This window comes from Furipterus horrens, unplaced genomic scaffold (genome assembly GCF_987537825.1).
Source record: "Furipterus horrens unplaced genomic scaffold, mFurHor1.1.pri manual_scaffold_10, whole genome shotgun sequence".
NCBI classification, from domain to species: domain Eukaryota; kingdom Metazoa; phylum Chordata; class Mammalia; order Chiroptera; family Furipteridae; genus Furipterus; species Furipterus horrens.
The window spans coordinates 1,326,932-1,350,002 of record NW_028327180.1 but is presented as its reverse complement, the minus strand read 5'-3'; the positions used below and the strand labels follow the sequence as shown (position 1 = coordinate 1,350,002).

The window sequence follows — 23,071 nt, the reverse complement described above, 5'->3', positions numbered from 1 at the left end:
GCCCCGCCCCTCCAGAGTCGCGCGGCGGGAGCCGGTGGCGGGGGCGTTCCGCGGGCGTGTCGCCTGCCCTCGCCCCTCGGACGCCCGACACGGGGGCTGCGGCCGGTCTCGGAGGTGCGGCCGGTTTCCTGGCTCCCCTTCCCGTTGGTTCCCAGCGGCCGGCCCTGACGTCCTACAACGCTCCCAGGACCCCGTTCTTCCCGGAGCGCACGCGCTGGAGCCGGACGGCCAGGTCTGAGCGCGGGGCGGCCGCTCACCGAGTGGCCCTGGCTGGCCGCCCGCCTCCCGGGGCGCGCTCCCCAGGGGTCCCCGAGCCGGCGCTCTTGTCTCCTGCGCACCGGGGGCCCCGGGCCGGTCCTCTGCGGGTTCTTCCCTCCGGCCCGTCCAGAAACGCCCCGGGACGCGGGAACAGCCTCCCGGGATCGCTGGGCCCGGCGCGGCGGGGAGCGGCGGGGAGGGACCCCCGGAGCCCGATGGCGTGGGCGCCGTGACCCGCCGCGTTAGTCGTCGCGCCGAGGCCTCTTCGCGGCGCTCCCACCCGGAGGAGGGGCTTCCCTGCGCCCGGTAAGGTGCGGCGCCCCGACTGCCCCCCGCGGCCGGCCGCGTGCTGCCCCGAGGAGGCTCGCGCCGGCGTCACGCGCGGAACTGGGCCCGCGGCGGCTCGTCTCTTGTCCCCCGGCTGCCGGCATCCTGCGGGGGCTGTGTCCTGCCCGAGACCGCGGAGCCGGCCGCCGCAGCCCCCGCCCCGCTCCCGGGCCCCTCCGGTGCCGACGCCGCCCATGCGCCGCCAGCCCCAGCCTGAGCCGCAGGTGCCGCCCGGGCGGAGCCCCGCCGCCGCCGCTGCTCTCCGGCCTGGGCCTGGGCGGGACCGGGACGGAAGGGGTGCAGGTGGCTGCCGCCTTGTCGCGGGTACAGAGCCCCGGGATCCAGCCGGGGGTGGCCCGCGGCACCGAGACCACGCCCCTCCTGCGGGGACCGACTGTGGGGACAGTGTCGCGCCTGCCCTCCAGCGGCCTGAGAAGGACGCGTGCGCCCCGCGGTTCTCAGCCCTCCGATGCCGCGACCCTCTGCCACAGCCCCTGGTGTTGTGGGGACCCCCCGCCGTAACGTTTCCGCTGCTGCTTCGTAACTAATTTTGCTCCTGTTATGAGTCGTCATGTCAATGTCTGACAGGCAGGATGTATCTTGTTACAGATTGAAGATAATTAAAGCAGAGCGATGAATCACAAACACAATACGTAATTACATATGTGTTTTCCGAGGGTCTTAGGCGACCCCTGGGAAAGGGTCGTGCGGCCCCCACAGGTTGAAAACCGGTGTCCTACACAGTCTCACACGTAAAATTGGTAAAACCGAAATTCATCACTCACCCATCCTCCCCAAAAGAATCCCACCCCTTCAGCATTTCCTGTTTCAGAGAACAGAACCGACACCCCCGTTCTTCTGACTAAGGAGCACCCACTCTGCGGCCCCAGCCCCTCCTGCTGCCGCTCTCCCGGCCCCCGACACCCCCCTTGCAGCCGCGGGAGATGCGTGCCCTGACCGACGTTCTCACTGGCCCGCGGCTTTCCAGTCTATCCGATTCTTCCTAGAAATTCCTGGGAAATTAAATTTCATCGTTTCCAACTCTGCTTAAAACGCTTTTTACGTTTAGGGCAGCGCCGTCCAACTGAACTTCCCGTGACGACAGCATCCGTCACCTGCGCCGACCAGTGTGGTCGCCACTGGCCGCGCATCGCCACTGAGCACCTGCGCTGTGGCCGCCACACGCGGGAGCTGGCCTTCCCGTTTGATGTGATTAATTGAATTCAGTGAGCTGCGTGTGGGCCGTGGCTGGAACGCCGGACAGCACACGTCTAGGGTCAAGGGGTAGAAACCTTAACCGCTCCGTCACCCAGTCCCCGGCCGCCCTGCTCAGGGTCTCCCAGGCTCATTCAGGTGGTTGCCTTCTCCCCGCAATGTGACTTCGTTCTTGTACTTTTTATGACTGTCATTGGGTAGGAGAAAGTTCTCCCAACGTAAAGAAAGAGGCTTCAGAATGACGTTTGGAAACAACGTTCGGGGCGCAGAACTGCTCGGGAAAGCTCAGGAGCAGGAACGAACGTCAGTCCGCGGCAGCTGCGCCTTCCCCGGGCCTCCGTGCAGAGCGGGCGTCCGGCCGCGGTCTGCGGACGAGCCTGTTCGCCGAGGCCGACTCTGACTCTCTGGGCTGTGCTGCGGAGGCCGAGGGGACAGCCAGCTCGCGTTCCGCGTCGTCCGTGGAAATGCTCCGTGGCCACTCGGTGCGGAGGTGTCCCGTCTGTGCCTTTGATTGTGACTCAGGACAGCAGCCGAGGGCCGGAGCAGCTGTGCTCAGAACATGTTAGAAGCTTCGTGGGTCAAATAAAGGGACCAGGTGAGAAACGCACCTGAGGATTATTGTTCTCATCGCTGTCAAGAGATTTTTAAAGGGATCGCAATTATATAAAACTTCTTAAAGCATTGGTTTCCCAGGATGTAAATTAAGAAGATGTGTATTTCACAGACTGTATTAATAGCAAACAGAAACATGGAGGATTGAATGAGTTTGGTTTTAGGAGAGAATTTACACAACACATATCTAGTGTCCTTATTGAATCTATTGGGGTGACACCGATCAATACATCAGTACAGGCTTCGAGCATGTGACTCCGTAACAGCACCGGCACACTGCCTCGTGCGCTCACCAGCCAAGGCCAGGTCTCCTTCCGTCACCGTTTCCCCCTTTGCCTCCCCTGCCTCCCGCACCCCCGCTCCTCTGGCTGTCACCGCACTGTTGTACACGGGTTTTTGTTTTGTTCCTCTTTGCTGAGTCCCTCCACATTTTCCACCCAGCCCCCAGCGCCGCTCCTCTGACGGCTGCCAGTCTGCTCTGTCTATGAGACGTTTCTGTTCTGTTTGTTTATTTTATCAGATCCCACATATAAGTGAGACAGTATGGTGTTTGTCTTTTTCTGACTGGCTTATTTCACTTAGCATAATATTCTCCTTTTTAAAATGACCGAAATAGGGAGGAAAGTGAGAAAAGGCAACATGAAAAGCATGAAATTATACGAAGACATAAGTAATGCCAATGCGTTGAACTGAATAAGTGGAGAAACTATTTAATTGTTGGTTAATACAACATTAGTTTGCTGCCTTATTTGAGTCAGTCAGCTCCGCTGGAGAGCACAGAACGGGACGGGGGAGTCCCGTGGGCTGCGTGAGGCACAGAGATGAGTGAGCAGGTAGCTCGCGGGACCTGGGCGTGGTTCGGAAGGCGTGCGGAAGACAGACTCATCGTCTGCCAGCCTGGCAGACGGCCGGCCCGGTGGACTAAAGAGGGAACACGGGTACACGCCCGCGTCGTAACCGGGGCTCTGTGGGGTGCGGCCCTTGTCACCTGCACCCTGTCCTCCCCTGGAAACCACCCGCCTCTTCCCTCCTGCTTTCAAGGCTTTTCGGAAGCGGCGATCGGAGCATCTGCCTCCGGCCCGAGAGCCTGTCTGTCCCGCGCCTGCTGGGACGGCTTGGCCTGTCGTGTACTCAGCAGCTTCCCGCGACAACCCAGGAAGCAGAAGGACGAGAACGGAGAGTCCTACGGCACACGCTCAAGAACACGAAGAGGGGGGACGGCTGCCACAGCGCGCGTTCGTTAGTGGGCTGCAAGACAAAACGCGGGCAAGTTTTCTTTGTTTAAGTAGATTTCACTGATTATCTATTAGGTTGTCCCAGTTTTCCCCTCTTTGCCCCCCTCTGCCTGGGACCCCCTTTCCCTCCGGCAGTGCCCCCACCCTGAGTTCATGTCCATGGGTCGTGTATATAAGTTCTTTGGCTTCACCCTTTCCTATATTATTCTTTTTTCTTCCTTTTTTAAAAAAATTATTTTTATTGTTTTTCTATTACAGGTGTCCCACTTTTTCCCCATTGCTTCCCCCCCACCGTGCCCACCCCTTCTCCCACAGTCTGTCCTTACCCTGTGGTCCATGTCCATGGGTCATTTATACACGTTCTTTGACTAGACCCTTCCCCTTCTTACCGCCCTTGTGCTTACATTTAAGGTTATTACCGATAGGGAGTTATTCATTGTCATTTTCCCCTTTGTACTCGTGTTCCTCTCTGTCTCTCTCTGTTCCTTCATCTTCTTACAGCAGACCCTTTAGCATCTCTTGCAATGCTGGTTCGGTGGAGATGTATTCTTTTAGCCTTCTTTTGTCTTGGAAACTCCTTATTTCACCTTCCATTTTGAATGAAAGCCTTGCTGGGTAGAGTATTCTTGGTTGTAGGCCTTTGTTTTTCATTGCTTGGAATATTTTTTGCCATTCCCTTCTGGCTTGTAGTGTTTCTGCTGAGAAATCTGATGATAGCCTTATTGGAGCTCCCTTGTATGTTATTAGTTGTTTCTCTCTTGCTGCTTTTAGGATTCTCTCTTTGTCTTTGAATGTTGGCATTTTAATTATGATGTGTCTTGAAGTGGGCCTGTTGGGGTTCATCTTCATTGGGACCCTCTGTGCTTCCTGGACTTGCGTGACTCTTTCTCTCGTCATGTTAGGAAAGTTTTCTGTCATTAGTTTTTCAAAGAGGTTTTCTATCCCTTGCTCTTCTTCTTCTCCTTCTGGAATTCCTATGATACGGATATTATTACGTTTCATGTTGTCCTGCAGCTGTCTTAGGACCTCTTCATTCTTGTTCAGTCTTCTTTCATTTTGTTGCATTGTCTGGGAGTTTTTGTGTACATTGTCCTCCAGCTCGCTGATCCGATCTTCTGCTTCCTCTAGCCTGCTTTTAATTCCTTCTACTGTGTTCTTCAATTCAGAGACTGTATTCTTCATTTCCTCCTGGCTCTTATTGATAGCTTCTATGTCCTTTTTCATGCTCGTGTAATTCTCTGTGAGTTCCTTGTAGTTTTTCTGGAGTTCTTTGTAGCTTCCGCTGAGCTCATTGAGCTTCTCCATAATCCATGTTTTGAATTCCATATCTGATAGTTTACTCCCCTCTCTTTCATTTAGCACTCTTTCTGGGGATACTTCCTTTCCTTTGGATGGGGGGTTGTTTCTCTGTCTCCCCATTTTTGTGACTCTTCTTGTTTGTTGCTGCTTCTTAGACTGATCTGCACTTCCTGGATCTGCCCCTGGTGGCGTCAGATCCTGTACCAGTCTGGGCCTAGGCAGCCTGATGGAGACTTCCAGGGATCTCCTGCCTTCGTCTGACTCCTTTAGTTGTTAATCTATTAAGTCTGTGATCAGCTGTCAGGCTTAAGCCCCGAGGGTGGGGCAGATTAATTCCTGTGAGCGGGCTCTTGCTTCCCCGCAGGCTGACGCCACTCAGAGGGGAGCGGTCTGCCTGCAGTGTGGGGATGAGTCAGCCCTGGGACCGAGTCAGCTGCTCCCCCAGTTCTCCCCTCAAAGCCACCAACTCAAACTCTCCCCAAGAGTCTCCAGTCCTCTCTGCCCTCCCTCTGCGGGAGCCCAGGGTAAGTGGGGGCCAAAATATATTCGTACGTGGTCCCTTTAAGAGCTCTTTGTCTCCAGCTGTTTCTCTCAGGCCAGCAAGAAACCCTGCGGCTTTTTCCTTTTCCCAGCTGATACTATGTTACTTTCCGCTCTGTTGCTGTAGCCTGGGAAGCCCAGCTGGGGGTTTAGACCCGCCCTTCTCAGGGGGAGCCCCCGGCTGCTGAGCTGTTTCTCAGTCCCTTCAGCTGCCACCGTGGGAGCCCAGCCAGCCCTTCCGCGTCTCCGTACTCCCTACCGGTCACGCTGTGATGACGCGGCCTTTTCTGTCTCTCCGTGGTTATAGGACTTCTCTCCAGCTGGTGTTCCGTTGGTCATTGCAGGTGATTTCTCCACAATTAGATTGTAATTCCGGACTGGTCCTGGGAGGGGGTTAGTGTAGCTTCCACTTACTCCTCCGCCATCGTGGATCTCTCCTGTATTATTCTTACCTTCCCCCTGTCTAGTTTGTATTTACCAATTATGCTCCTTAGTCCCTGCACCATCTCCCCATTTCTCCCCCTTCCCCTCCCAGCTGATAACCCTCCATGTGATCCCCATACCTATGATTCTGTTCCTGTTCTGGCTGTTGGCTTAGTTTGTTTTTGTTGTTTTTTTTAGATTCACTGGTTGATAGTTGTGAGTTTGTTGTCATTTTAATGTTCATAATTTTGATCTTCTTTTTCTTAAGTAAGTCCCTTTAACATTTCATATAATAATGGCTTGGTGATGATGAACTCTTTTAGCTTTACCTTGTCTGGGAAGCACTTCATCTGCCCTTCCATTCTAAATGAGAGCTTTGCTGGGTAGAGTCATCTTGGTTGTAGGTCCTTGCTTTTCATCACCTTGAATACTTCTTGCCAGCCCCTTCTTGCCTGCAAAGTTTCTTTTGAGAAATCAGCTGACAGTTTTATAGGAACCCCTTTGTAGGTAACTCTCTGCTTTTCTCTTGCTGCTTTTAAGATTCTCTCTTTATCTTTAACCTTTGATATCTTACTGATGATGTGTCTTGGTGTGGTCCCCTATGGGTCCAACTTGCCCGGGACTCTGTGCTTCCTGGACTTGTATGTCTAGTTCCTTCTCCAGATTAGTGAAGTTTTTCTTCATTATTTTCTCAAATGAGTTTTTAACTTTTGCTCTTTCTCTTCTCCCTTTGGCATCCTTATGATTCGGATGTTGACTTGTTTAAAGTTGTCCCAGAGTATTCTTATCTTTCACTTTTTTTGCATTCTTATTTCTTTTTTCTGTCCTGGTTGAATGTTTATTTCTTCCTTTTGTTCCAAATCATTGGTTTGAATCCTGGGTTCCTTCCCATCACTGTTTGTTCCCTGTGGATTTTTTCTTACTTCACTTAGTTTAATCTTCATTTCTTCCTTTATGTTGTAGATGTACTCAGTCATTTCTCTGAGTATCCTGATCACCAGTGTTTTGAACTCTGTATCTGATAGGTTGGTTATCTCTGTTTCATTTAGTTCTTTTTTCTGGGGTTTTGTTCTGTTCTTTCATTTGATCCATATTTCTTTGTTTCTTCTTTTTGGCAGCCTCCCTGTGTTTATTTCTGTGTATTAGATAGAGCTGCTTTGACTCCCTGTAAAAGGCACCCATCTGGATGAATGTGGCTTTGTTAAGTCCTTGGTTGTCGGACTTCCATACAGTTCGATTTTCTGACAGTTCTGGATGTTATTTGTTTTGAGATTTAATTGTAATTCTTTTTGTGGTTGCATGAGGAGTCGAAGAATGTCTACCAATGCCTCCATATTTCTTGTCTCTAATTGATTTATAGGAAAGGGAAGAAGACAATAAGGACAACAGGACTGTAATGGATTTTGACAGGGTTGTGTATATGTCACTGATACCAATGATACTTTATCTCTGAGCCCAAAATAACTGTTTCAGAGTAAATACAGCAAAGTTCCTATGAAGGGAAATGCTTTTCCAGCCAGCAGACCAGTCCCTGAATTTCTCCTTAATCCCCTCTATGTAGCATTACAATAGTCTTTTCAAATGTTTTTTACATTTTTAAAGCATTTAAACTATCAAGATGAGAGAAATGTAAGAAACTTTAGAAATTCTTGTAGATAATTAGGAGGAAATGCACACATAGTACTAGTTTCTATAAAGGTTCTTATTACTGCTGGCCACATCCTGGCCAGTGTGGCTCAGCTGGTAGGAGCATCGTCCCATAACCAAAGGGTTGTGCGTTGATTCCTGGTCAGGGCACGTGCCTAGGCTGCGGGTCCCATCCCTGGTAGGGCCGTGTACAATCCCCAGTCCCGGCGCCTAGAGGAAGCCACCAATCAATGTTTCTCTCTCCCTTCCTCTATCCCTTCCCCTCTCTAAAAGTCATGAAAAAAAAAAAAGTCCTTGGGTGTGGAGAAAAAAAGTATTTTTATTATTACTATGCAATTTATGAAACATTCTCTGTAAATGAGTCACTTTTAAAACACTGATAATGCAACTATTTTAAAGATCTGTGGGATGGAAGAATTAGTAAATGAAATATCCCCTTGAAATGAAATTAATCCCTAATTTATCTCTTTTCTAATCCATTTTCTTTACCAGGTCACTGTATCTGTATTACAGAAAAGGTTCAGTTAAAGACTTGTTACGGTAAGTGAGATACTGTATACAGCGGTCCCTCTCTATAGCACTGTATCGTGGGATTTTTAAAAATATTATATTTAATTATTTGTCGTGGATTTTTTGCTATATCGCGGGTATTTGCGGTACTGTATATATATGTTGTTAAAGTTACATAGGTTTAAGAGTGTAGAATGTGTTTAAGAACATAAGTAGTGTCTATAAAAGTGTGGGAAAGGTTAATGGAGTGGGAATGGTTTCTAAGTGTGTGGGAAGGGCTTATAAAGCCTTAAAATATATGTAAACACTAAAATAAATGTAAGGTTCCTACTTCGCGGAGTTTCACCTGTCGCGGGGGAGTGGGGGGTGCGTCTAGAACATAATAACCGTGATAAGTGAGGGGATACTATATATAAAGCTTGTAGAACGGTCTCTAAGAAAATTACAACTCTCGCATAAAAAATGGAATTGTTTGCAGAGCAAATACTTTTAGGAGCTTTCTCTGCGGTTTTTGAAAGTATAAGGATTGCATTTTGGGATGCAGTTCATTCAAGCTAACAGGATTAACACTTTAATACTGCCTTTTAATTAGTTTGTTTGTTTTTACAACTTAATTCTTACTTTGAAGTTGAATATATTCTCTCTCCATAATTTGAAATGGTAAAAACACTCGGAAAAACTAAGTGCATTCCCTGATGAATCAAAGATAAAATCTACAGTCCAAGAGATTAATGGTGTAATATTATCATTAAGTGCTGCTTATTTTTAATTATCTGTTTGGGACATTAATTAAATGATATGAATGGTAGAGGATCTGTTTTTAGAATTTACAAAGTACTAGTGAAGTTTGTGCCAATTTAAAAAAATGTTATTATAAATAAAGCCCCTATTCAAGAAATCCAGATCAGAAAAATAGTAAAAATCATTTTTGTGATTTTATGCCTAACCACCAAAAATTTGATTTATTTATATACATTCTTTAAAAGCATATAACATATTGTAGCCCATGAAAAAATTATAAATTTTACAATATTTAAAATTAAATTTGTAAATTTCAAAAAAAAAATTTCAAGTGAATATACAAAGGCAATTTTTGTATAAATGGTCAAAATATATATATATATATATATACTAAAACCAAATGGTGGCCCAGATGTGACAGCTATCTCGCACTGAGGGGGCGTGCACCCCGAGCCCTCACTGGCCTTGCTCTGCCCCCCAGCCTCGTCCTGCCAGACGGCTTAGGGACACGTGGAGTCGGGGCACACCGGCCAGTCTCTGGCTGCTTAGAACTCCCTCCCATTGAAATGGTCTCTGTTCTTCTCGTGTTCATTTGCGGGTCAAACGTTCAATAAATCAAAGCCAGTAGATCCGGTGCAAGTTTGCAGAGAAAAGGAGCTTTGGCCCGTGACCACAGAAGCTCGAAGGGGTCAGGGGGGCGGGGAGTGGACGTTTTCTCATCCTGGATGGGAGCTGAGTTCTACCTTCAATTCCTCTGGGAGCTGAGCTCGACGGCCGTGAGGGCGGACCCTGCAGCCCCTGCCTGTCCTCCTGAGTGAGCGCTCGGCGAGGGGACAGCTGCGGGAGCCAGGAAGCCCCCGTGGGAGGCAGCTCTCCCCGGCGGTGTCCTGGTCTGCATGGGTGCTGGTCACGCTGGGGGGAGCACAGGACCCTGCGTGTGTGCGCACATGCTCGCACATATGGAAACATGCGAGGAGCAGCTTCTGTTCACGTGCACGGGACGGTCCCTTTGCATGTGGGCCATGGAGCCAGCAGGGCAGGCGGTGGACGTCTGCAAAGCAGAGTGACTCCCTGCCCCTGCCCGTCCCGTGAGGCCCTGTTTCTGGATGAAACGCAAGGAGCGTGCGTGCTTTTTCTGGCCGTCTTCCGTACGAGGGGCAGTTGTTTCGGCTTCAGTCTCAGTCTGACAGTCCAGCTAGGAGGTCAGCATTTCATTCCAGCTTCTGGGTACGGCCTCCCTTCCCGCCCCGTGTCCCGTGTCCCGTGTCCCGTGTATCATGTCCCGTGTCCAGGCCGGTCCGGCCCGGAGCTCGCAGCTCGGGAGGCGGAGCAGGAGGGCGCGGCCGCTGCCTCGGGAGCGTTTCCCTGGGCCCAGCTCCTTCTGGGTCAGGCCTCGGGGCCGCGGGCTTGGAGGGTGGAGACGGGGTGCACATTCCTCTGTCTTCACGGGGCAGCACCGGGACTCTGGGGACTTGCAGGTGTTTGAAATTGCTGACCCTCTGCACCGCCCCTGTGGGTTCCCAGGACACCAGCTACTGCGACGGTCCTGGGCTGGGTTACTTCCCCGGCATTTTCTGCAGAGCACCCCCCCATCCAGGCCGGCCTCGTGGGCACACCCTGGAAGACCCTGTGCCGGCTTTCGTAAGCGAGTGGCCCGCCTTCAGTGCGTGGGAAAACCACAGCGTTTCTGCCCTGATTCGAGGCAGGGTGTTACTGCTGGGATTCAGGGGGACCCAAAACCCTGTGACCCCGCGGCCACGCTGCGCGGCTGCTCCGCGCCTTCTTCTCGTCCCTGAGCAGCCCGGCAGCCCCTGTCTGGCTCTTCAGGGTGCCCGCGTGGGAAGCAGGCACTCCTGCGTCCCTCAGATCCCAAGGTCTCCCAGCGTCTCCCAGCGTCTCCGTCGAGGGGCAAAGGGCCGCCCACCGCTCTTCCTCGAGGGGGGCGCCTGGCACCCCGCCTCCGCCCGCAGTGTTGGGAGCCTTCCTCCCTGGGCCGACCTGCAGGGGGGCCGCGGCCGCTGCGGACTTACCTTTAGGGCTCCGCCAGACACCCACAGGTCCTAGTGCTCATCCAAGTGAAAGACGTCCTTGCGTGTATAGGGGCACCCCGTCAAACAGATCTTAAATCAGACTTCTTATTTTGAGACAATTGTGGGTTCTCATGCCGTTGTGAGAAATAATAGAGAGAGCCAGGTCTCCTTCCCCCGTTCCTCCCAATGGAACATCTTGCGAATCTGTGATACAGCCTCATGCGCGGGGCCTTGACACTGATAGGACAGTTCCATCGCCCGAGGGGCCCCCTGCTGCCCCTGCAGCCGCACTCCCGCCCCTCCTCACCCCTGGGAGCCCGCCTTCCAGTTCTCAGCCGTCATTTCAAGAAAGTCACGTAAGTGGAATCCGCAGTATGTGCCTCGGGGGTGATCTGTCTGCGCTGAGCACCGGCCTCTGGAGGCTCACCCAGAGCCCCCGGCGCCGGGACGGCTGCGTCCTCAGTGCTGGCAGCGCGGCCGCGGGTGGGGGCGGGCGCAGCCTCGGTTTCCAGTCTCTGTTCTGCATGAAGCTACTGTGAAATGTCATGCGCAGGGCGCTGTGTGAATGTGAGTCTTCGTTTTGAGGGGATAAAGGCCTGGGGTGCATTTATTTGCTGTTACATGATGGTTGCTTGTTTAGTTTCTAAAGAAACTGCTGACCTGCTGCCCAGAGCTGCGTTACCCCATTCCCACCGGCCGTGGGAGCCAAGCCCGCCCCCCACATCCACGCCGGCGTTTGACAGTGTCCCCCCTTCTACTGCGCCCTTCTGAGGGGCGCGGGTGCGGCTCCCGGGGCTCTGGGCGGAGGCGTTAACCCTGCAGACGCGTTTCTTGTTTTGAGGTGAGAACACTTCCGGCCCCTCTAACACCGCCTCGTGGTCTTGGTTTGCGTCTCCTGGATAAGTGACACTGGACGTCATGTCATGCGTTTATTTGCCATCTGGATACCCTTTTATTTAGTGAAATGACTCTTCATGTCTCCTGCCCACGGACTGATCAGTTTGTCTTTCCTGCTGAGTTCTGAGGGCCCTTTGTCTGCCCACGGTGTCACGCCCGGGTTGGAAAGGTGGTTTCCAAATGTCCCCCGTCCGTGGCTTGTCTTTTTGTTCTGACCGCAGTCAGAGTGTGAAAGTTTTAATTTTATGAAGTCTGTTTTGTTTTCGTGGATCACGCCTTGGTTGTAAAGTGATGGTTAACGTTGTGTGTGTGTGAATAGATACACTCTCTTGTCCTAAATATAACACCTCCCATGTCCAAGCCACTGACAGGTCCTATGAGTAGTAAGTCCACTTCCGAAGCTTGACCCAAACACATCCGCTCCCCGCATTTTCACAGCCCCCTCCTGGGTTCAGACCGCCATCGCCACCCCCGACTGGTTTCCCTTCCTCACTGTCTCCCCGCTTTCAAAGCTGAGCGTTACACACGGCTCCTTGACGCAAAGTCCTCCAGAAGCTTCCCATTAGGCTGAGAGTACAGACCGAACGACCACCGCCTGCAAGCACCTGCTCCCTCCGGCCTCCTGATGGCCTCTGACCTCCAACCTCCCTCCCTCTGACCCCGGTGCACGAACCTCTGACCGACCGACCTCTGACCCTGCACTGAACTACAGCCACATCCTTCCTGTCTGTCCCTCAGGCACAACAAGCCCCCCCCCCCTTTGTCCCGGTCCTCTGTCCTTAGCGGGAGGCTCCGCGGTGTTTGCAGGATGAGCGTCTCCGTCAGGGCGCCCGCTGCGGGGCCACCTTGGTCTGGCCACCGTGTGTCATCATGCTGCTGTTTTATTTTTATGACTAGCTTTTTCCAGTTTTTATGTTTTCCTGGCAGAACTTATTTGCTTCCCTGGCCCCATGCGAGGGTAACCATCAAAGCGGTGGCCTTGCCTGTCGCATGTGCCATGTCTCACACCCCCAGCACCTCGGTGTCCCTCGGATCCTATCTGTTCCGCGTTGAACTTCCCATTTCTTTTCGGAAGAGCACGTGTTCCTGTGATTGTTCAGCTGCTGGTGAATTCACCGTGTCCTCAGAAGGGACTGTTGACAGTCGTGCTAATTAATTAGAGGGACAAAGAAAAGTGAGTTCTGAATTCCGATACATTCAGCTTACATTATACGTCACGGCCTTGACTCAGGTTCTACGAAGTACAAAACAGAACGCGAACGAAGTACATCTCAAACGTGTCTTGCTCTAAACGCAGAAGGAGAGCATTGTCGCGCTGCCACGGGCGCCCCCAGCTGGGGCTTCCTTCCCGCCAGCCTTACCAGTCACCGTGCCCTACCCGAGGCCAGTCTGGGCGGGCCTGACAGCTCCGCGTCCTGCTGTGTCGGAGGGTGTCACTCCAGCCGACCTCACCGCCATGCTGTGCGAAACAGCTGCTGGTTATTGCCAGTCCGGGGTGGTTTTTGTGTCTCTCCTGGTGGGGGACAGCACATTTATCACGTGACAACGTCGAGACTTGATTCCACGAAGGATGCCACATCCTTGGAGACAGCAGGGGATTACAGCGCACGTGTGCAGTTAATTTTGGGGTTGCATTGCAGTGAGACCCAAGGATAAATGTGGAATTCTGCGAGGCTGAAAATTGCCTCAAGTACGTTTACGTGTGTTTTGGAATCAGACCCTCGGCTGCCTCAGTGTGGCCTCAGACCTAGGGAGAGAGTCGGTGAAACGTCCCTTAGCAACCCGTGAAGTTTATGAGGCCACACGTGCATGTATTACATAAAGTCAACACTGCAGGCACCTCCATGTTTTGAAATAAAAAAGCTTTCTGATATTTTCGGTGTTCATTAACTTGAGACCCATGGAACTCAGCACGACAATCGAGCTGGAAAAGGAATTGCTCACCTACTCACGGCGGAGCCCCGGTTCTGAAAGGACGACCCGGTGCGTCCCCCTCCAGCCGGGACGCGGGGACGCACGGCCCCGTCAGCTGCATTGCGCGGGGTTCTTGGGGGGCGTGGGCAGGGTCCTCCAGCCTTTCTGTGTCGCGGGGTCCTCAGCTGCAATTTCGAGTGAAATCATTCCATGCTTTCAAATATTTTGCTTAAGAACTGCTTTTCCCTTTTAAAAGACGTTGACTAGAGACAGAAGACGAAATAAAGGTAAACGAAGGAAAAGCTTCTGTTGAACGAGCCGAAGCACAGGTCACGGCCACACCGCGTCATGTCGTCTTAGAGGTCGCAGCGGCGCAGTCCCGACGACATGCCTGGGCAGCGAGAGTGTCTGCGCGTCCCGCAGGAAAACCATCATGCGCTGGCAGAACCTGGTGGGTGTTTGGGGAAAAGAAAAGCGCACACGGGCAGACCCGTCTGAGGAGGGGGGTAGCCTGGTTTCCTCCTGGGAACGCAGGAAGGACGCCAGCCCAGCGGAGCTCTCAGAAAGCGGGCGCTACGTGTAACCTTGTGATTTCGGGGTGTCGGACACTTGTCTGCACCCAGGGGAGCTCGCAGCCCTCGGCGCCCGGGGAGATAAGGACAGAACGCGGGACAGAGCTGCTGTAACCGGTTTGTACCATTGCGGTGCGTTTCTTTTCAATTTAGAAAGAGAATAAGAGAAGATTACAGGGGAAACTATGTTTCTGTTTCAACGTTTTGAGCAAAGCAATCTGCTGAGTCTTTGATATTTTTTTAGAAACCACCAACATGATTAAAAGAAGGCTTGCTGCTCCTTAAGGGTCATTTAAAGAATCTTCCAAACCCAAGGATGTGTCAGTTCCCTTCTGATGACTGCAGTTGGTGGCTCTCATCGGGTCAGCGCCGGTCCGAGTGTGGGCTGCCCAGCAGGCCCCGGACACCGGCATGTTCCGGAACACGCTCCCCCGTTCTGACACTGGGAACATGTGGCCTCCTTTCTGAGACAGGCGCAAACCCTGTTGGGCCCAGCCCAGATCTCACCCTGGCCCAGGCCCCGGCTGCTGGCTGGAGGTCGCAGCAGCGGACCGGAGGGGCAGGCGCACCGGGACCCCGGGGGCCGGAGGGGCAGGCGCACCCGGGGGCCGGGGACCGGAGGGGCAGGCGCACTGGGACCCCGGGGGCCGGAGGGGCAGGCGCACCGGGACCCCGGGGGCCGGAGGGGCAGGCGCACCCGGGACCCCGGGGGCCGGAGGGGCAGGCGCACCCGGGGGCCGGGGACCGGAGGGGCAGGCGCACCGGGACCCCGGGGGCCGGAGGGGCAGGCGCACCGGGGGGCCGGGGGCCGGAGGGGCAGGCGCACTGGGACCCCGGGGGCCGGAGGGGCAGGCGCACCCGGGGGCCGGGGGCCGGGGGCCTGGTCTGTCCGAGGAGGACGCGGCTGTGAAGGACGCATGGCCGGTTCTTGTTCTTCAGGGGGGGACTCCTTCTTCGGAGTCAGGACAGGAGTGTGGGCCCCGCAGGCAGCCCCTCAGAGGGGGTTTAACGCGGGGCCTGTGGCAAAGGTCCTAGGACTGGGGGCCCACGAGTCTGTCCGCAGCGCCCTCCCCGCCGGCCGCCTCTCACCTGGGGAAGAGGAAAGCGGACTCAGGGCTTTTCCACTGTTTCGTTCTCAGGAACGTGACTTCCCACACGTATTCTGTAAAATGCGTCTACCACAGTTACCCTAAAACCTTTTCCTCGTTTAGTTTTCCTATTCAACTCATACTCTGGAAAACACCTTTGCAATGATAAATATCAACACTGCACATTTCAGAAATAGAAAACGTAAAGGAAAGAAGTTTAAAACTTTAAAACACCAGTGACACTGCTTCACAGAAGCCCGTGGAGGACCGGGTAGGACCCCCCAGCCCTGTTGCTAGGGGAGCCTGCGAGCGTGTTCTGTCTGCTCACTACTACTATTAATATTCCTCAGAAACTTTCCCCTCGGGAGCTTCAGTGCTCCCAAGTCTAAATCTCTTCCCCATTTTCCTACTATTGGGCTTTGAGTTTATTCCCAACTATGTTATTTCAAAAAGAGCTATAATGCAATATTCTTTTAAATCAGCTTTGCCCCCTGCTGCTTTGATTATTTCCAAACCTAGGAGAAGGTTTACCCTCTTTCTGTCTCTTCTTAATTAGATTTGTGAGAGGGGAAATCAGCTCTAATTAGGACTGAAATATGAGTGGTGCTAAATGACATGGCTTCTTAAAAATGAAGGAAAATTATAACTTAAAAATACAAATTACATATATCAATTCCAGCAACCTCTAACGGCCTTGAACATGCCCTGAGCTGGCTCTGTTCTCCTTGTTTTCCCTGTGTTTTCCTCTCAAGGAACTCGCTTTTCTATAGGCTCATCCTTCAAGGAAAAAAAAATCTGATTCTTTCATGTAGATTTTCCATTTTATTCTATACTGTATGGGAGACAATTTTATTTTCCACTATTTTGATAAATTGCATTTCCACCCACATAACATACTGGAGTCTACGTCCTAGGGCCCAGTATCGTTTCTGTGGAAAATGTGCTCGAAGACCCAGACATGTATTTCCAGATGAGCATCTCACGGCACCGCATGCACATCAGTGAAGGGCTCCTGGGGTCTCGGAGAGGAGCCGCGTCCCCTTAGCCTCCTGGTCCGGAACTTACAGATGCTGCATGACATCGTGCCGAGGAGTGTAATCCGTCAGCAGGGCAGACCCTAGGAGCTGTCGTTTCTAAGAGACGTGTGGGTACATGTGGGGACCGGCTCTGGCGGACTCGCTGGGGGTCCTGGCTGCTGCAGTGACTGGCGTGGCCCCAAATTGCATTGATCCCCACAAGGAGATGATGCACCCCGCAATTCCGCTCCTCGGTGAGCCGTGTCAAATACTGTGGTCCCCTGATCCTGTCCCACGTCCCCGGTCCTGCTTCACTGTTTTCACAACATTGGTCACCATCCGGCCTGTAACTTAGTTTTCTGTTTTCAGGTTCACTGCAGGCCGCCCTCTCCTGGGCTGCACGCACGATAGGAGCAGGAGAGTCCTTCATCCTCTTCTTCCTTCACTGGCTCGCTCAGTAAGTGCCTTATCTGAATGAAGGAGTATGGAGTTAATGCACCATGAAGACTCTTTGTTTCTCAGAGGTGATACAACAGAAGTCCTATATTACAAAAGACTGGAAAACTTTGTAAATAAGCCCAGGTTTTAAAATTTGCAAGCGTCACGTTTTTATTATTCCTTAAAAATCAAACGTGTCATATTTTTAGCTAAATCTATACAGGAAAGAAACATGAATCTCAAAGCCTACAGAGAAAATAACATGTATTTTTCTTTCCAAGTAAGTTAAAGAGTTTTGCCTGAAAAATATGAAAGGGACATGGCCCTTGAAGCCAAAAGTGGCATCGCTGATGATTTTAGAATCTTCACGGCAAGTCACAGATATGGTTTTCATTTAACACAGACTTCGTTTGCTAGATTCTAAGTAAGTAAGTTAAAGCTCCCACACTGTAAAAATTGCCCCTGGACAATGAATAATACGCAGTTCGCATCTCTGGAAAGTAGGAAGTCTCAGCAGCTCAACAATAAACTGTTTGGGCTTATTTGGGAGGGGCCGGGCGACAGAGGACTAACCGGGCTGCCGGGGTCACACCTGGTCCGGCCGTGTTCTCCGAGGACCCGTGGGCATAGGAACGCACTTGTCACGGGGTTTCACAGACGCTCCCAGACACGGCTAAACGAGGAAACGGAGTTAGAATAGATTTTAGAGAAGAATGTATTCAAATTCACAGCTGTTGTTTATTGTCGGTAACTGGACCCTGAAGCAGATTATTGAACTCAAATACACAATAACAGGAATAACCTATTTGATTTATAGAAGGAACTGCCAACGAGGGTGGGAGCAATGGAGACGGAGCCCCCCCGAGCCAGTCGGTGACCTCGGCCTGCCGTCTCCGTCCGGGCCAGCCCCGCCGCCTCTGCCAGCCCCGCCTTCCTGCTGTGGCCCCCCACCCCCCAGGGCGGCGGGGATGCGGCTCTCGTCCTGAGTGGCTGGTTGGCGAGTGGTCTTTCCCGAAGGACCGGGCCACGGCGATCTCACTTGGACCCTTGCAGCCGCGGGTGCTCCTCACCGCGGGAGGGCCCCGGAGCAGAAAGGACGTCTCTCTTCTCGTCCCAGAGCCTCTACTGTGTACAAGCAGCAACTCCTCTGGTCACTTCACTGAAGGAGCAGGAAGAATTTCTCTGTTTATTTTTCCCTCTGGACTCACATAAAAGGCATATATCAAAGACCAGTAAAAAACCAAGACATGTTACTCAAAAATCTCAATACTGTCAAGTCTGTGTTTCATATTAGAAAATATTTCACCTGGTATTCCAACGTCTGGGGAAGTATGGATGTCAGTGCTGCTGAAGGTAACAAGCACTGCACAAATTAAGTGAGTAGGGGAATTTATTGGAAAGATAACGGATAAGTCACGAGAATGGTGGCATGTCTGTGCAGTAGGTTCAGGAACGGACGGGAGCCAACACACAACTCTCGGGCGGGCGGCCCGCGCTACGGGGCCCCTGGTCAGGGCGCTGCTACGGGTGCGAGCGCGCCCGCCGGCCGCTCCTTCCCCAGAGTGGGTCCGCTGAGTCCAGAAGGATGACGAGAGAGGGCTCACAGGGCACGAGAAGCGAAGGAGGCGTAACTGACAGCACAAAGATACAAAGGGTTGTGACAGGCCGTTACGAACAATTACACACCAGCCCGTTTGACAGCCTAGAAGAAGCAGATAAAGTCCTAGAAACTCACACCCTACGAGACTGAACTATGAGGAACTAGAGGATCTGAACAGGCTGATTATTAGGAACGGGGCTGAATCAGTAACCCAAAGCCCCCCCCCCCCCCCAAAAAAAATTCCAGGACCAGACAACATCACTGGTGAATTTTACCAAACATTCGAAGAGGAATTACTGTCAATCCCAAACACAGACCGGGAGGGACTCCCGCCAACGCATTTTGTGAGGCCGGCACCACCCTCGTGTCAAAGCCAGACAAGGACCACAGAAGGAGAGATCGTCATGGGCCAGTGTCCTTGGTGAGCACAGATGGAGGCAGAACCCGCAGCAAAAGACCAGCAAACCGGCGTCTCTGGCTGCGGAGCCGTCTCGCTGACCGTCAGGCGGGTGAGGTTGAGGCTCACGCTGTGCACCGCTTTGCTATTTCTTAGACGACTCGGGGAAACCTTTACTGAATGATGGGGTTGGGAGTGGTGCGTGAGTCCGTGGCCTTGGATGTCTGTGTTTCTGTCTGTGCGTGTGTGTGTTCCTCTGCGTCACTGGTTTCCAGTCGGGGGTGCTCGCGTCCCCAGGGGACATTTGGCAACGCCTGGGGGTATGTCGGGACGACTGGGTCTGGCGAGTGGACGTCAGGGAGGCCGTCCCAGGTCCCACAGTGGGCCGCGTAGCGCCCCAGCCCCAGTGACCGAGAGTGACCTGGCCCAGGCGTCCGCAGTGCTGAGGCGCAGAGACTCCGCTCTAGGTATGCGTTTCAGGAGTAAAGCGTTAAGTGCCACCTGTTACTAGACGTGGTCAAGGCCCTGGGCATGCAAGGAGGGGCCACGCAGCCCCCGCACCCCGGAGGCTCACGGTCTAGGGAGGGAGAGAGGCCAGCAAACAGCTGCAGGAGCGCGATGTACTCGGGACGGAGCACCGACAGGCGCCGAGGAAACCCACAGGAGCTGTGAGCATGCTCGTCTGCAGCAGGCCCGCGCGCTCAAAGCCCGCTCCAGAAGCCCTTTCCACGCAGGCCCTGCAGGCGAGGGCGCGGCGCTCTGCCAGAGGCGTCCTGCTCGTGGGCACCTGCGTTCCATCCACGGGACACACGCGAGGGGCCCCCCGTCTGGCTGTGACAACTGTCGCTCTATTTCTGGGCTGAGGAACACACTTGGGAACTTTATATGGACTCAGTGATACATTTTAAAAAAGAATGGCTACGTCATGACTGATGCTGTCTGCAGAGCTGGGTGGCTGAGTTTTATGAGAACAGTAGCCCGAAGGATGCTCACGCTCTGCATGTTTTCTCCCACACGTGCCTGTCACGAGCTCAGTGCCATTTCGTCACCAACCCGAGGAGCCAGATGCAGCTCAGACTCTGACAGCGCCGGCTCTGTTCACGCTTCTCTAGACCTCAGCGGTGAGGTGTCGCTGGGACCCGTGACCCCTGTCCGAGCGCCCCGTGACCCCTGTCCGAGGGCCCCGTGACCCCCGTCCGAGCTGCTGGAACCAGCGCTGTGGCCTGGCGTCGTCTGCAAGGATGTTCACAGGGAGGGAAACGGACCTCCGCTAACTGGAGGGACTTGGGTAGATGGAGCGGAAGATGAAGACTGAGTCGCTCCTTCAGTCCTGCGAGGAAACCTGAGGAGCACCCGTGGCCACCGTGGAGAGCAAACCCACGTGGCCCCGGCCTTGCCGGGCCCCCCTTCGAGGGCACAGGGTCAGACTGAGCGCGGGAGCACCAGGCTCATTCCGGGCTGCGGCAGGTGCTGCTCAGCTCCGGGGCAGGACACGGGAGACCTGCCTGGGAGGGGGCGTGTGACTGAGGTCCGGGAGAGGAGGAGCTGGCCCTGGGAGACCGTGGGAGACAGCAGCGCACCCAGGAGGCCCGGCCGAGCCTTGAACTTGATGCCCTGGACCGACAAAGTCAACGCCGACCACAGAAGCACAGCGTGGCCACAGCAAGTGCGCGAAGCACAGAAAGCCTCAGGCAAAGTCAGCGACAGTTTCTTCTCCTGCAAAGGGGACAGTGTGGCCTGGAGGAGATGCAGGACGAGCCAGAACCCCTGCCCCCAGCACCACCTAGACGGGCAGCCCTGGGGCAGGGAGCCGCTGTGACAAGGAGGCAAGGCTACGGCCCGGGGGCGCCAGGGCCAGCAGGCTTGTGCCCTCCCTGCTGCGCTGGCAGTGGGCGGGGACCTCAGGGGCCGGCCCAAGCGACAGGGTCACAGTTGTCACGGTGTCTGAAACCCAGAGGAACGTGGGGGTGGTACCACTGATACCTGTATTGAGAAAAATAAAATTAAGTGAAAAACAGCCCTGGCTGGTGTAGCTCAGTGATGGAGGCCGGACTGCAAACTGAAAGGTTGCCGCGATCCCCAGTCAGGGCGCAGGCCTGGGGTGTGGGCCAGGTCCCCAGTGGGGGCGCGTGAGAGGCAACTCTCTCACATCAGTGTTTCTCTCCCTCTCTTTCTCCCTCCCTCCCCCTCTCTCTAAGAATAAATAAATAAAATACTTTAAAAAGAAGTAGTTAAAACCCCTGTATGGCAGCCCAGGAATATCAGCACATAACTTAGTCCCTGGAGGTTATATATCATTTCTGTTTCAAAGGCTTAAGAACACTTTAATTTGGCCTAAATTTCTTTGCTTAGCAATTTAAAAGGTAACGTTCACGTTCACAAAGAAACTGAGAGTTTACCTCAAGCCTCCGTGTTTTCTAGACTGCAGGCCCCCAGCGCACACTGGGCGAGGCTGTCTGTCGGCTGCGGTGTCTGTTCTCCAGGGTCTGCAACGATCCCCTCGTCCGGCTGTGGACCTGCATCAGGACGGGAGCCCAGGGAGCCTGTGCTGACAGGAGCCGGCGCTGAGCTTGTGCAGAGGGGGACGCGGGACAGCGGCCACACTGTCTGCTGAGCGCCTGTGGAGTGCCAGTGCGGCCTGCGTCACAGCTCTGCGCATCGTCACCCCGGGGTCCTCCGAGGTGGCGAGCAGACGGCTCAGCCAGAGGGACCGGCCGGGCTCTGGGCCGGGAAGTGGCCGAGGCGAGTCTGCCTTAATGCCCGTGGCCGGCCATCTGCGTGCTGCCCGCCAGACAATCGCGTGTCCCCTTCCTTAGCCGTGATGGTCACAGTACAAAGAATACTTCTGTTTACTAATGTTAGGAAAACCTTAGCAAATAAACAAGCCAGGTCCCAAATAAGTACTTTACCAAAACGACCCACTCAGGTCCCACGACGGTGCGAGGAGGCTTGGGGTGGGCACGGGGCTTGCCCAAATGGCCAAGAGCTGAGATGCACGTGCACACGAGTGACCCTGCACCCAGAGCCGAGTTACGCCGTTAGCACTGGCCCGGGTGAGGACGTCTTGGCCGGGTTAGGCACTGAGCTTGGTGGTGAGGAGCGGCCTTCCTCAGCTGCAGCGCCATCGGGTCACCCCGGGTTTCAGCAGGTCACATCTGCATGTCACCCCCCGGCGCACGTGTGAAAATCTACCCGGTAAACTCCGTCCTCAGGTCCCGCAAACCTGCTCCCCTCAGCTGGGTGGCTGCGGCTCACAAGGGCCGACTCCCTTCTGCCCAGCGGCGCTCCCTGGGGTGACGGCGTCCCCAGGTTCTTTGCCACACGGAGAACTGAACGTCCGTCCTGCGCACTCACCACCTAGACCGACTTAGGCACGTCGATCCCACTCTGTAAACTTCCGAGTTCTTTCCCCAGTGGGACGACAGCACCGGCATTGCGGGACTTGGGAAGGATGACCGTGTGCTAAGTGAGCGGGTGACTGTGATCTCAGCAGGAACTTGAACACAATTAATGTCAGCGTTTGTTATCGAACCTAAGTTGTCAAGACAGCTACTCCGAGTCTTGGGCTGCCAATTCTCGGCGGCCGACTCTTCAGCTGTGAACGCGAGCCGGCGAGCAGCAGGCGGACGGGCTGCGGGGTGAGGACGTACGGCCCTCAAACTCTCCTCGTAGCACGTGCAGGACTGGAATCGTGGCGTTGAAGGACTGTCCTCTTAAAACGGAAGTTCTTGCTCGGGTTTTTGTGTTGATTGCCGTTCTTTAAACGTCTGACACTCTGCTTCTCACCAGGTTTATCCCCTCGGCGTCAGTCCCTGTACACCCAGTGGGGCTAGTTACGTTCCAAGTCATTGTTGACTCTCTGAAGGAGTTTACCGATGGTGTTTCTAGAGACAGGCCTTCCAGAAGACACATGCGTTGCATTAACAGGCCTTCTCTCGTGGAGCCAGACCTCCCTGGTTAACGTGTTTGGTTTAGGCTCTGAGACGAAACCCAGCACCTTCCACGAAGCTGCCTCCGCGCAAACTCAGCCGTGCGCTCCAGTGTGACTGGCAGCGCGTGCGCGTCCTGTCCTCCTTGCTGGCTGAGGGGCCACGCTTCGTCTCGCTGACGACCCCGGAGAGCGAGGGACACAGTCATGGGGAGAGCCTTTCGCACTGGGCAGACGCTTCTCAGCCTTCTAAAAATAACGTGGGAGTCACGTCATGTTTGCAATGCCCTGGGTTTGTTTTATTACACGACTCAGCTATAAATGCTGCCAGCGAGCCTCTGTTTCAGATCTGTAGCTCTTTCAGTCCCGGACGAGGCCACATGC

General features: G+C 53.8%; 1 long non-coding RNA gene across 1 annotated transcript; it reads left to right on the top strand.

Moving 5' to 3' along the window:
• The first annotated feature begins 5,251 nt into the window (after positions 1–5,251).
• LOC149999155 (uncharacterized) lies at positions 5,252–22,793 on the top strand. Its single transcript, XR_016513295.1, has 3 exons — positions 5,252–5,470; positions 8,049–8,096; positions 22,735–22,793. It is a non-coding gene; the product is annotated as an uncharacterized LOC149999155 (long non-coding RNA).
• The last annotated feature ends 278 nt before the right edge of the window (positions 22,794–23,071 follow it).